Source organism: Echinops telfairi, unplaced genomic scaffold, assembly GCF_000313985.2.
Source record: "Echinops telfairi isolate 266 unplaced genomic scaffold, ASM31398v2 ScPeMD7_443;HRSCAF=831, whole genome shotgun sequence".
Classification (NCBI taxonomy): Eukaryota; Metazoa; Chordata; class Mammalia; order Afrosoricida; family Tenrecidae; genus Echinops; species Echinops telfairi.
Genome location: NW_022104341.1, coordinates 73,812,921 through 73,824,984, shown reverse-complemented (window position 1 = coordinate 73,824,984; position 12,064 = coordinate 73,812,921). Strand labels below are relative to the sequence as shown.

General features: G+C 46.9%; 1 pseudogene; it reads right to left on the bottom strand.

Moving 5' to 3' along the window:
* Positions 1-9,701: 9,701 nt before the first annotated feature.
* Positions 9,702-11,583, bottom strand: LOC105978303 (annotated as a pseudogene).
* Between the last annotated feature and the right edge of the window lie 481 nt (positions 11,584-12,064).

Genomic DNA, 12,064 nt, shown 5'->3' with positions numbered 1-12,064 from the left:
CTGTCCTGGATTCCCTGTGTTTCCAGTTCCTATCTGTACCAGTGTACATCCTCTGGTCTAGCCAGACTTGTAAGGAAGAATTGGAATCATGATAGGGGTGGGGAGGAAGCATTTAGGAACTAGAGGAAAGTTGTATGTTTCATCGTTGCTACGCTGCACCCTGACTGGCTCATCTACTCCTCGATGGCCTTTTTCAACGTGGTCTTCATAGTAACCCATCACATGGCTAAACGTCCAGGGGAGCCCCTCCGATCACAGCCAAGGGATGTGGCCAGCCCTGTGACCAGATGGAGAGCATTGTAACGTCAATTATGACAGACGTATTTAGGTCAGCATGTAATGTCTTATCATTTAATCTCGTTTTAGACCCATTTTACAGCTGTTTCAATCTTTTTTATAAAAAGTAAAGGGGCAACTGGGGAGCCCCTCTGACTGCGGAGCAGGCATGGGAGCCGCCGTGCCACCCTGCAGAATGCAGTGGGAAGTGGATTGTGGCAGACACAGTGGGGTCGAAGTTTAGCACCCTATCATCGACCTTCCTTGTGATTTATTCAAACTTGTTCTCATTTTTAATTTTCTGCTTTCTTTTTGATTGAGGTTTTCACCTGTTTTCCTTTGTTATTGGTGTTAGTTTTGCGGGGGCGGAGGGTGTTGTTTGTATTTAATGTTCTTATGAATATGAAATCCAGGATAGATAAATCTATAGAGACAGTAACTGGACGGATGGTCTCTTGGGGGTATCGCAGGAGAGGCTAGGGGGAAATGAGGAGCTAAAACCGATGCATGCAAGATGGAAGAGAATGTTCTAAAACTGATTATGATGATGTGATTGAACTATCAAATTGAATGATATGTGATTTAGATGCCAATAAATCTCGGGGGAGGCGGCAGGAAGCTTGTAGTCCAGTTATTTTCAAGATGAATTAGAGAGTTGGTGATGTAGACTCTTAAGTCCAGGTGGCGCAGCTAGATCATGGAAGAAGCAAGATTAGAACTTGTTTAACCCAAAATGAAACTTCTTCAGGGAGGGACTGTTGGTAGCCTACCTCGACATGCATGCCTCCCACCCTCGGAACAGAGCCCCCACTATACTTAGGGGACCTAGATGGTCTCTGAGACATGTAGCCCAGGTCGCCTGCAGCCAGATGTGACCGGTGACTGTCTTAGTTAATGAAATGGAAGCACAGTTGTGTGGACTTTCCAGAAGTCTTCCTGCAGAGGGCTCCCACCGTCTCGCTTCTCTGCTTAGTTCCCGTTGCCTGGGATGCAGCTATGATGTGGCGCCACGGGGCACGGGGAGGGTGAGGCCCACACCTTGGGAAGAGCCAAGCAGAGAGCTAGGCCGGGCCTGAATCCCTGAAAGCCTTAAGGAATCCCCACAGCAGCCCCGAACAGCCTATTTCTGTATCTTTGATGTGAGAAAAATAAATGTCCATGTTATTAGGCCACTCTTGGTTTTGTTTCAAGTTTCTCCCTTACATGTAGCAAACTGAGCTAGCCCAGCCCCTTTTGCTGTTTTTCTTTTTTCTTTCAGACCCTACAACCCACCATGCCACCAACAATTCCTGTCAGTTCTTCCTTCCAAACAGCCCAAGATCTGACGGCCTCTTACCACGTGCTCTGTCAGGACACTGACCCCAGCTGCCGTCCTCCCTCACCTGCTCTGCAGAAGCAGCCTCCCAGCACCTCCTCCCACTGTCACCGTGAAGCCCATGTCTCACAGGGCATCCAGACTGAGTCTGCCACGGCTGTAGGCAGTGCAGGGGATGCCTTTGCTCCCAGGCATCCAGTGGCTTCCCCGGACTCAGGAAGAGCAAAGCCCTTACCAGTCAGTGCCTACAAGGTCTGAGGTGATCTGGTCACTTCCTACATCTCTGCCCTCCCCTACCACACTCCTCGCCCACTCTCCCCCAACCACCCTCTCTTCTTTGCCTCACCCTGCCTCACTTTAGTCACACCTCCGACCGAACACCACGGCACCAGGGACTTTTCCTGACCACCCTATTGAAATGAGAACCCAACCCAAGAGCTACTTGCTCTTCAGAGCACGCTCACCCCGACATAACATTTGTTCAGAGTCATTGTCTGTCTCCTCCCACCAGAACAAGGGGCCTTGGCAGGACTGTGCGTTCAATGTTGGGTTGCGAACGAAAAGGTCAGAGGTTCAAACCCATTGGCCTCTCCATGGGAGAAGGCTGAGGCTGCCTGATCCTGGAAAGATTGACAGTCTAGGAAACCCAGGAGGGCTGCTATGAATCAAAACTGGCTTGATGGCAGTGGGTTGACTTTGGGGGTTCCCTCTAGAACAGTGGGTGCTAAGCAAATGACCCAGGAGCCTGGACTATATCCAGATTGGAGGCAGGCTTAGGAACAACCTCCAAGCCGCAGATGGCACAACCTGGCTTGCTTAGAGTGAGGAGGACTTGAAGCACCCGTTGCTGCAGACAATCGGGGGCTGCAGCCTTCAGGATGGAGTACAACTCACTATAAAGAAAGCCCAAATCTTCACAACGGGACCAGTAGGTCACATCACGATCAATAGAGAAATGGTGGAGTGTCAGGGATCGTGTCTTGCTTGGATCCACGACCAGTGCTTACGGAAGCAGCAGTCAAGAGAGCAAACAATGCATTAAGCAAATAGGCTGCACAAGAACTCTTTAAAGTGCTGGCGAGCCAGGAGGCCACTTTGAGGACTGAGGTGCGCCTCCCTTGAGCCATGTGTTTTTCAAATCACCTCATATGCATGTGAAAGTTGGACGTTAAATAAGGAAGACCGAAGAAGGAATGGTGGATGATGGCGCTGGCCAAGAATACCGAAAGCACCACGGACTGCCAAAAGGACAAACAGATCTGTCTTGGAAGAAGTGCCGCCAGAATGGTCTTCAGAATCGAGGATGGCGAGACGTTGCCTCACGTACTGTGGACCTGCCATCAGGAGAGACCGGCCTGGAAAAGGACGTCCTGCTTGGTAAAGTGGAGGGGCAGCAAGCACGGGGACTCTTCTCAAGATGGACTGGCTCAGACGGAGCAACAGTTGTGAGGCCGGTGCAGGACCAGGCCGGGTTTTCATCTCTTGTCTATAAGGTTGCTCAGAGTTGGAACGGACCGAATGCCACCTAACAACAACGACGACGACGATGACAAGACACGAAGCTCATTTGTGTCGTCCATTTTTATATCCTGTGCCCAGGACTGTGCCCAGCAGACAGTAGACACTCAATAAGCAGTTCCCCATGATCCGACTGAGAAACTGAATCTAAGCCTGCACCTTCTCGGTCACATCACATTGCCTTTCACGAAAATCCAAGGGTGTGTGTATTGTTTCAGCCCTCCAGTATTGCTCTCCTGCGTTATCCCTGTGAAAATGTGCTAGGCATTTGCTGACCACAAAAACAAGCCAGCGTCATCCTATGAGTGAGCGAAGAGCTAAAAGAGTAATTGGGTATTCCGTTCTAATAATAGTAAGAGCCAATAATAAGCGCAAACCGTTAAGAATTCTGAAACAAGAATGACGGAAGAACAGTCCACCCAGCCAATCTGTGAGAGGCCGAAGCTAGGCGCCCTTGACGGCAGCCCTGCAGCACATCTTTTCTCACCGCTCCCACACGGCCTCCTCCAGCCGCACAGGAGCTCAAACTGGCCACTCAGCATCTGGTGATGAACAGAGCTGTCCCCTCTTAACCCGCCAGCCTTATGGAAAATCCTGGTGATTCATTTTAAAACCCAAAGAAATAAAAAGTCCACTCAAACAGATTTATCGTTTACATTCACAGCCTATTTCTTTTCAGATTCAGGACGTTGGCAGTTGGCCTTCTCCACTGAAATGAGAAATTATTTTAGTAAACTTTATTCCCCAAATAGGTCTTAAGCATGGGCCCCTTAGGGGAGTGGCGGGGGGTGGGGTGGGGGTGGCTGCGGGAGAACCAACGTATTCGTATTGGTTTTCACTTGCAGGAGGGAGAAAAGTTGACAGAATGCCACTGTTCCCAATACCAAGTCTAGCTTCTTCAAACCGGTCACCAGCCTGCATTTTGTAAAGGAAACCCCAATACGCTATCTCTAAGCTTTTGCTGGTGATTGGTGCATCAGGCTGCTAAAATCGCTCTGCTTTGGGTTAAGACACATAGCTCTCAAGAAACTCCAGCGCCAGCCTTTGAAGATGCCTCTCTCCACATCTGAATCCCATCTCCGCAAGCTGTGTGTCTTTGGGCAAATCATTTAACGTCTCCGGACCCCAGGCTCCTCTTATAAGAAAAAAAAGGACAATCCAACATACTGCCCAACCCATCCGCATCCAGCGAGTTCCCACTTGCTGTGATCTTACAGGGTGGGTAGAACTGCCCCATAGGGATGCGAAGGCTGTACCGTTTGATGGACACAGACTGCCCCGGCACTGTCCCGTGGACCAGCTGGTGCCGCCGGTCCCGCTAACCTTCCACTCCCACGAGGCTGATGCCATTTCAAACCAGTGTGTGGGTAGCAGAGAGCACAGGGCCGAACACACAGTAGGTGCTCAATACATCAGGGCGCTAGCTGGTGAGCGTTGGCCTGCTCACCACAAGGTCAACAGTTCAAACCTACCATCCACCCGCGGGAGAACGATGCGGTGAATCTCCCTGCTCCTGTACATATCTACAGCCTCAGAAACCCTCCCTCTGCATGCTCACTCTGAGTCCGCAATGACCCGATGGCGGTGGGTTTGGATTTGGGGCTTTGCGATTACTCCATAAGCACCTATCTACAGAAGCCCACTCCCGCCCATCAGCAAGGTCCAATGGAATATGGGAAAAGTCATTCGTTCTTGTAGAACATTTTGAAAAATGTGAATAAAACGATCTCCCCACCTGTCCTGGGAGTAAAGCCTACCCCCAAAGAAGAGGCAGTGTAGCCTGAAGCCAATTTTCCCTCTAACAATTTTGAAACAGTGCCCTCTGCTGACCAGTGGAGAAAAAACCCACGAGTCCTCCAAACAGCTCGGTGATTGAGCAAGGGTTGAGTCAGCCAGTCTTGGTCCCTGTCCCTGGAGCAAAAACCAGGTGTTGCGTTACAAGGGACAGAAATCGTCACAAGGGTTACCACAATGTAATTGGGATGTTAACAAAATTAAAGGCTGGCCTTTCCATTTGCTCATCCGCCCAGAAGAGTCTTCTTTTTCAAGCCCCGTGGCCTCCTATTTTTAAAAATGTCCTAATTGCATGCAAATGTTACAGCCGAAAAACAACACGAGGGGCATTAAAAATCAATCTTCCATGTAAGCCTCAGATTTTCCAGCATGAAGATCCAAACGCAGAAGTGGTGACAAATGTGTAGAAATCCGAGTGAAAAAGTCAGAATGCATCATTAAGAATGTTACAACGAAAGCAGCAGAAGGGCTCTCTGGGAACACATGTCTGACTCAGCTGGGGCAAACGCCGACTACAAAGAAGGCTTTCAAAAGAGCCCTGCAGACTTCGCACAGATAGGACTCAGAAACCCAACGCTGCAGCAGCAGCAGCCTCGCCTTTCTGGGTGAGAGAGGCCGCCCATGAGCCCATTGGCTGGGACACTCCCCATCTCTGAAGGTGAAAGATCAAACCCGGGGTGCCAAACTGACAGGCATGCTGTTCGTGCCTGACTGCATTTTAAACTAAAATGAATTCGTTGCTAACACTTTTTTGAACTGGAGCTATTGCACTGAAAACGTCAGTGCCTCCCATCTTACAAACAAGTGGGGAGTGTGAGCAAGCCGGCCAGCACTGGCACAGGAGCCCAGCTGCAGCGGCACTGCAGTCCATCGCTCGCCAGTTGGCCATGTTTGCTGTCTGCTCAGCCCCTCTTCCCCTTTGAAGACCCTGGTTTATTGCAACCTCAGTGACAGGCTGTTCCCTCTGGACAGGTATGAAGGACATGCAAGGTTCTTTAATCGGCACGTGGGAGATAATAAGACGTGGCTCTTGACCTCAAGAACTCATAGGCCATTGGAAGTGAGAGCAAATAAACTGTTCATGCTAACGTTCTGACACGTGCTTAGACAAGTAGAAGTGGTAAAGATTAAGGTGATTAAATCACATTTCCAGCTTCTGGAGATGATCGATAGCTCATTCATTTCTAGCCTGTCTTCCTTTCTAGTGTATGCATTTAAGGATATAAATTTCCCTCTGAGCACAGCTTTATATATATAGCTCAGGAGATTTGACAAATATTTTTATGATCACCTATTTCTCAATAGTTCTTGAATTTCCACTATGATTTCTTCCTTGACCCATAGGTAACTTACAATTGTATTTCTTAGTTTCCAAACAAATGAAATATTCCAGTGATTTTTTTTCCCTTATGTTTCTATCCATTTCCACCCTAATTGCCTGGCAGTCTAAGACATACTCTTAAACAATTTCAGTCCTCCAGATTTTGTTGAGACTTACTTTATGGACCAACATATGGTCGAGTCTACGAACATACAAAGTGCACTATAAGAGAGTGCATGTTCTTCTGTTGTTAAAGGCAGTGATCCCCTTGTGTCTTTTGAACTAGGTTTGTTGATTATGTTGTTAAAATAGTCTCTTTTTAAAATATGCAACATTCTTAATGCTTTTTGAAAAAGTTTGTTCTGTGAGCTACTGAGCGAGATGTGTAAAATGCCCTGCCGTGGTGAATTTGTCTACCACTCCTATGGCTTGATGAATGGTCACTTTCTGCCATCTTTAATGATGAAGACACAACAAACAAGGTACACAAATCTTACATATACAGTTAGGTGAATCTTATGTGTAGACACTCATGTACCTGTCACCCCAATCAGGATAGAGGCCATTTCCAGCACCCCAGGAAGGTCCTTCATGCCCTTTCCAGTCAAGATGCCCCCTTCCAGCCTGTGTTTGTTCTGATTCTTGTCACCCTTGTTGTGCAAATTCTTGAAACGCACACAAATGCGATCAGGTATTCTATATTCCTTGGAGTCTGGCTTAGTTCACCTGCTAGTCTATCTGTGCGCTTCATTCATGGTATTACAGACAGTAGCTTCTATGATTGCTGGGCAGTATTGCTTCTAAAGGGCAGCCTGCAACTCCATGCTCTCTGGCGTCTACTGTGGACGGTTGGAGGGCTCTGGTGGCATAAGGCTAGTGCATGGGACTGCTAACTGCAAGATCTGTGGTTCAAATGAACCCGTGGCTGCATGGGAGAAAGACGGGGCTTTCGACTCCTGTAAACAGTTCCAGCCTCAGAAACTCGCAGGGGCAGTTCTACCTGCCCTACAGGGTTGCTATCGGTCAGTATTGACGCCATGGCAGTGTGCTTGTTGTTTTGGTTTTATGGACAGTTGACTTGTCCCTAAATGGGCTATTTATGAACAAGACATCTGCTATAAATACCCTGTAAACATGACTTTTGTTGACTACATGCCCTCATCTCTCTTGAGTTTATGCCAATTAATGCAATCAACACATGTGAGGAGCCCCGGTCGCACCCTGGGTGAGGTGCTCAGCTGCAAACGGTGGAGACGGGTGGTTTCCATCCCTCAGCTGCTCCAGGGGAGGAAGAGGGAGTTGCTTTTGGAGAGTCACAGTCTCACACCATGGAGCAGATCTCCTCCGCCCTACAGGGCCATGATGCGTCAGAATCAACTCGGTGGCTTTATTTTTTTGGTTTACAGAAGTCCATGCTTGGCACAAAGGGCATGTGGCTACTGCCTGAGAGGTTGGTGGTTCACATCCACCCAGAGGCACCTCAGAAGAAAAGTCTGGCCATCTCATTTCAAAACGTGGCCACGGACATCAAATGGAGCAGTTCTCTGTATACATGCAGCCACCAGGAGTTGGAATTGACTCCATCGCAATTGGTTTGTTATCTTGGCTTGTTGTTGTTGTTAGGTGCCACTGAGTCAGTTCACTCATAGCGACCCTGTGCACCCCAGAACAGAACACCGCAGGACCTGTGCCATCTCACAATTGTTCCTATGCCTGAGCCCATTGATGCAGCCACTGTCAATCAATGGCCGCCCCTCCCCTTTACCAAGCATGATTGTGGGGAACAGAAGGAATTTTCTTAAGTTGTCTCCCCAAAATATGTACCAAACTTAGCTGCTTAAGAGTGACTGTTGGCAAAAGTAGGCCAGAGGTTATTCTCCTTAACATTGGCCATCTGTAGTGGCTAGACTATTAGTCTGACTCACCCTGAATAAGACCCACTCCCTTCTGATAAGGATAATGGTGGTCTATTCAGTTGCAAGAGATACTAGAGAGGGCAAACCCGCCCAAGGATGACCAAGGTTAGTCAGCCATTATCAGCTGTCTAGATCAAGCAGACACCACTGTCTATTCCACAACCAATGTGGGCACACCCCTAGGTGATTCCTCTCCTATTGATTGTATTGCCTATGTTAATATCCCTCCTGGTGACTCGGGTTATTGTCCACTATCAGGGAACTTGCATGCCTCCCAGAATAGTAATTGTCTGTTTTATTATGTGAGACGTTAGTGATCAAACTTGTTCTAGAATGAACTGTATTGCCCCTTTCTGTGATGTATGATTATGATGCGTGGTTAGCAATAAATAACGAGGCTCCCTGGTACTCGGGAGGGTGGCTGGCCAGAGGGTGGCTGGAGAAGGTGACTAAGGAGGACGAAGCAGCGGCTTCTTCTCTGACGGCTAAGCCCCCTCCACGAGGACCATCAAGCCGGGTTGAGGTGAAATATGCTACCATGAATTGCGTCTGACTCCATTACTTGACTCTATCCTTTAACTCTCATGCTCTCTATGACTTTACTATAATCTCTACTTATTATCGCTGTGCAATTGCGCCTACCAAACCTGTGATGTTTTGTGGGGTTCCCTCTTACCCTTAACCCCACACATGATGTCCTTCTCCAGGGACGGGTCTCTCCTGACAACATGTCCAAAGTAGGTAAGACGAAATCTTGCCATCCTTGCCTCTAAGGAGCACTCTGGCCTTACTTCTTCCATGCAGGTCGGTTTGTGAAAGGCAGGACTGGGGTCATGATAGTGGGGGGTGAGGAAGCCTCAAGGAACCAGAGCAGTACGTATTGTGTTTCATCGATGCTATACTGAGCTCTGGTTGATTTATCCCTTCCTTGTGACTCTTCTGTGGAGATGTCCCATTGCCTACAGATGGGTTTGGGGTTTCTGCTTCAACCCCCCTCATTCTCAATAATATTTTTTATTTATTTTGGGTCTTCTGATGCCTGTTACCCGAGCCCATCGACACCATATGATCACACAGGCTGGTGTGCTTCTTCCATGTGGGTTTGTTGCTTCTCTGCTAGATGGCCGCTTGTTTAACTTCAAGCCTTCAAGATGACAGACACTGTATCTTTTGATAGCTGGGCACCATCAGCTTTCTTCACCACATTGTACCCATTTTGTCTTCTGCGATCATGCAGGGAGGGTGAGGATCAGAATGCCGGGCTGTTAGAACAAAGTGTTCTTGCGTTGAGGCAGGGCTTGAGCAGAGGCCCAAAGTCCATCCACTTCTTCAATGCATTGCCATATAAACACATGTACATACGCCAAGCCCTCTAGACTGTCAGTGTTCGAACCTGCTGCAAAGCTCCGCATAAGGTTTTCAGCGGCTTCTTCCTCCAAAGTGGGGAGCCTAGTCCTTACTCGTGTCTGTTCTGAGTCTGGAAGCCCCACCCAAAACTGGTCACTTTGGGTGACCCTGCTGACATCTGAAATACGTGACCACAGCCACACCAGCCACCACGCTATGATAAAGTGACAGACAGGCAGTGGTAACGAGGCTGAGGGTAGGCAAATGCTGAGTTTTTGTAGAACTGCCAGTCTTTCACACCTGGCAGCAAGGAGTGAAAGTGTCACTTGCTCCAGCCATTCGAATGGGTCTGGAGTGATATTTCATTATGTTTCAAATCCCATGTTTCTAATAACTATTGATGCTTCTCTTATTGGCCATGTCGGTCTCTACCCAACCTCCTGAAGTGCTTGCTCACGTCCTATGCCCATATTGTGTTAAGTACTTTGAGTTTAGGTCGTTACACACATTCACATTTAGAATTGTATCTTTCTTACTTCAAAGTGCCTCCCTTTAAATTAATAAGGCTGTTTGCCTTGAAGTATACTTTATCAAAAATCATTACAATTAGAGCAGCTTTTAAAAAATCATTTTATTGGGGCCTCATACAGCTCTTATCACAATCCACACACAAATCCATTGTGTCAAGCACATCTGTACATTTGTTGCCATCATTTTCAAAACATTTTCTTTCTACTTGACCCCTTGGTATCAGCTCATTTCCCCCCTTCCCTCCCTCCCTCATGAACCCTTGATAATTTATAAATTATTATTTGTTCATGTCTTACACTGACAGATGTCTCCCTTCACCCACTTTTCTGTTGTCCGTCCCCCTGGTGGGGGTTATATGTAGAACCTTGTAATCGGTTCCTCCTTTCTACCCCCACCTTCCCCTTCCCCTCCTGGTATTGCTATTCTCATTATTAGTCCTGAGGGGTTTATCTGTCTTGGATTCCCTGTTTCCACCTCTTATCTGTAAAGCAGCTTTTTAAAGAATTTAAGTGTTTTATATTTACCTATCCTTTTGTTTTCAAATCTCTTCATGTTAGCAGCAAATAGTTAAATTTTTATTATACTCTGTGATGATCTTTGCTTTTTAATTGGACCATTTAATCCATTTATATTTAATGTTATTACCAAAATATTGTATCTAAATCTACATCTTAATTGTCCTAATTCATCCTGTCCTAATTCTTTTTCTCTCTTTACTTGCTGTATTATTTTTTATTGCTTGATTTCCCCCCCTGCTTGTAACTTTTACTAGTCCTTTAGTGGTTATCCTTAAATTTCAATGTACATCCTTAATATATCAAAATATACAATTAATTGGTATTTTTACAAAATATCCTAATAATTGGTACTTACTTTAAGATGTAAAGATCTTACCCATAATTCTCAAATACCTTGATATATAATGCCATTATGTGGTGAATCTTAATGAAATATATATATATATATTTAATCCCATGAGGCATTATTTTTTGTGTGACCGATAACAGCGCCGCCTGGGCTTATTTGTACAACAAACAGCACAAGAAGGCACCAGCGCCATGCAGGCAACAGCCCAGGCTCACACCAGGCCCTCTCACCCTCACACGGAGAACTCTGCTTTGTGGGAGCCTGGGCACCTTTGGGAGCTTCTGCTGGAGTCGTGGCCTTGGCTGGAGCGTCAGCCTTGCTTTGTGCCTTGGCCTTGGGCCAGCAGAGCCTCAGACCCTTGGCAATACGTGCCCGAGCCCGCTTGCCAAGCTTGGGGTGGGCAATGTAGGCCAGTCGGCTGAGCTTGCGGTTGACGCCCATTGGGATCTTGGCCTTGACCTCTGTGGGCTTCACAAGATCCTTGGTGGCCTCAGCGCGAGCAGCCACAGCCTTGGCGTTGTCGGCCTGCATTTTCTTCAGCCCTTCTTGTTGTGCTTCTTGGCGAAGCGCATGTTCCTCAGGAACTTAGGGTCTACCCCCGTAAGAGATTCGTATGGTTGTGACCGGGGTTTTTTGATGCCGTTTCTGTGTCATTTCCAGGATTGGTTGTGCCTGGTGTGGTTCTTGGAATTGGCCATGTCTGCACCGATGCTTCAACTCCTGGAGCGCCAGAGAGAGAGCGAGGCATTATTTTTAATAGGCCAATATTTATACTTAGAATTTTTGTTCTTAACTCCTTCCTGTTTTCCTGATCATTTTCCCCTTCACTACCTTTATAAAGGTAGTTTGAGTGTTGCCTATTAATCTCAGTCTTTGATTTATTTATTCACCGTTCTTGAAAATTACCATTTTATACAAATATTGAATACATTATATGCAAATATTGAATACATTATATGCTGTTCAGTTTGTTGTCGTTGTTGTTGTTATTTGTTTTGCCATCTGCACCGTCCCTGCAAAGGTATTTAATAAGCACTTCATGCTAATTTTTTATATGTTGCAGTTCAAAAAAATACCATGGGGGTAGAGTATGGTTTTCACACACACAAAAGGATAATGTGTGGGTGATTTGTATAAAAAATGTAATAGTAGAAAGCTGATGGTGCCCGGCTATCAAAA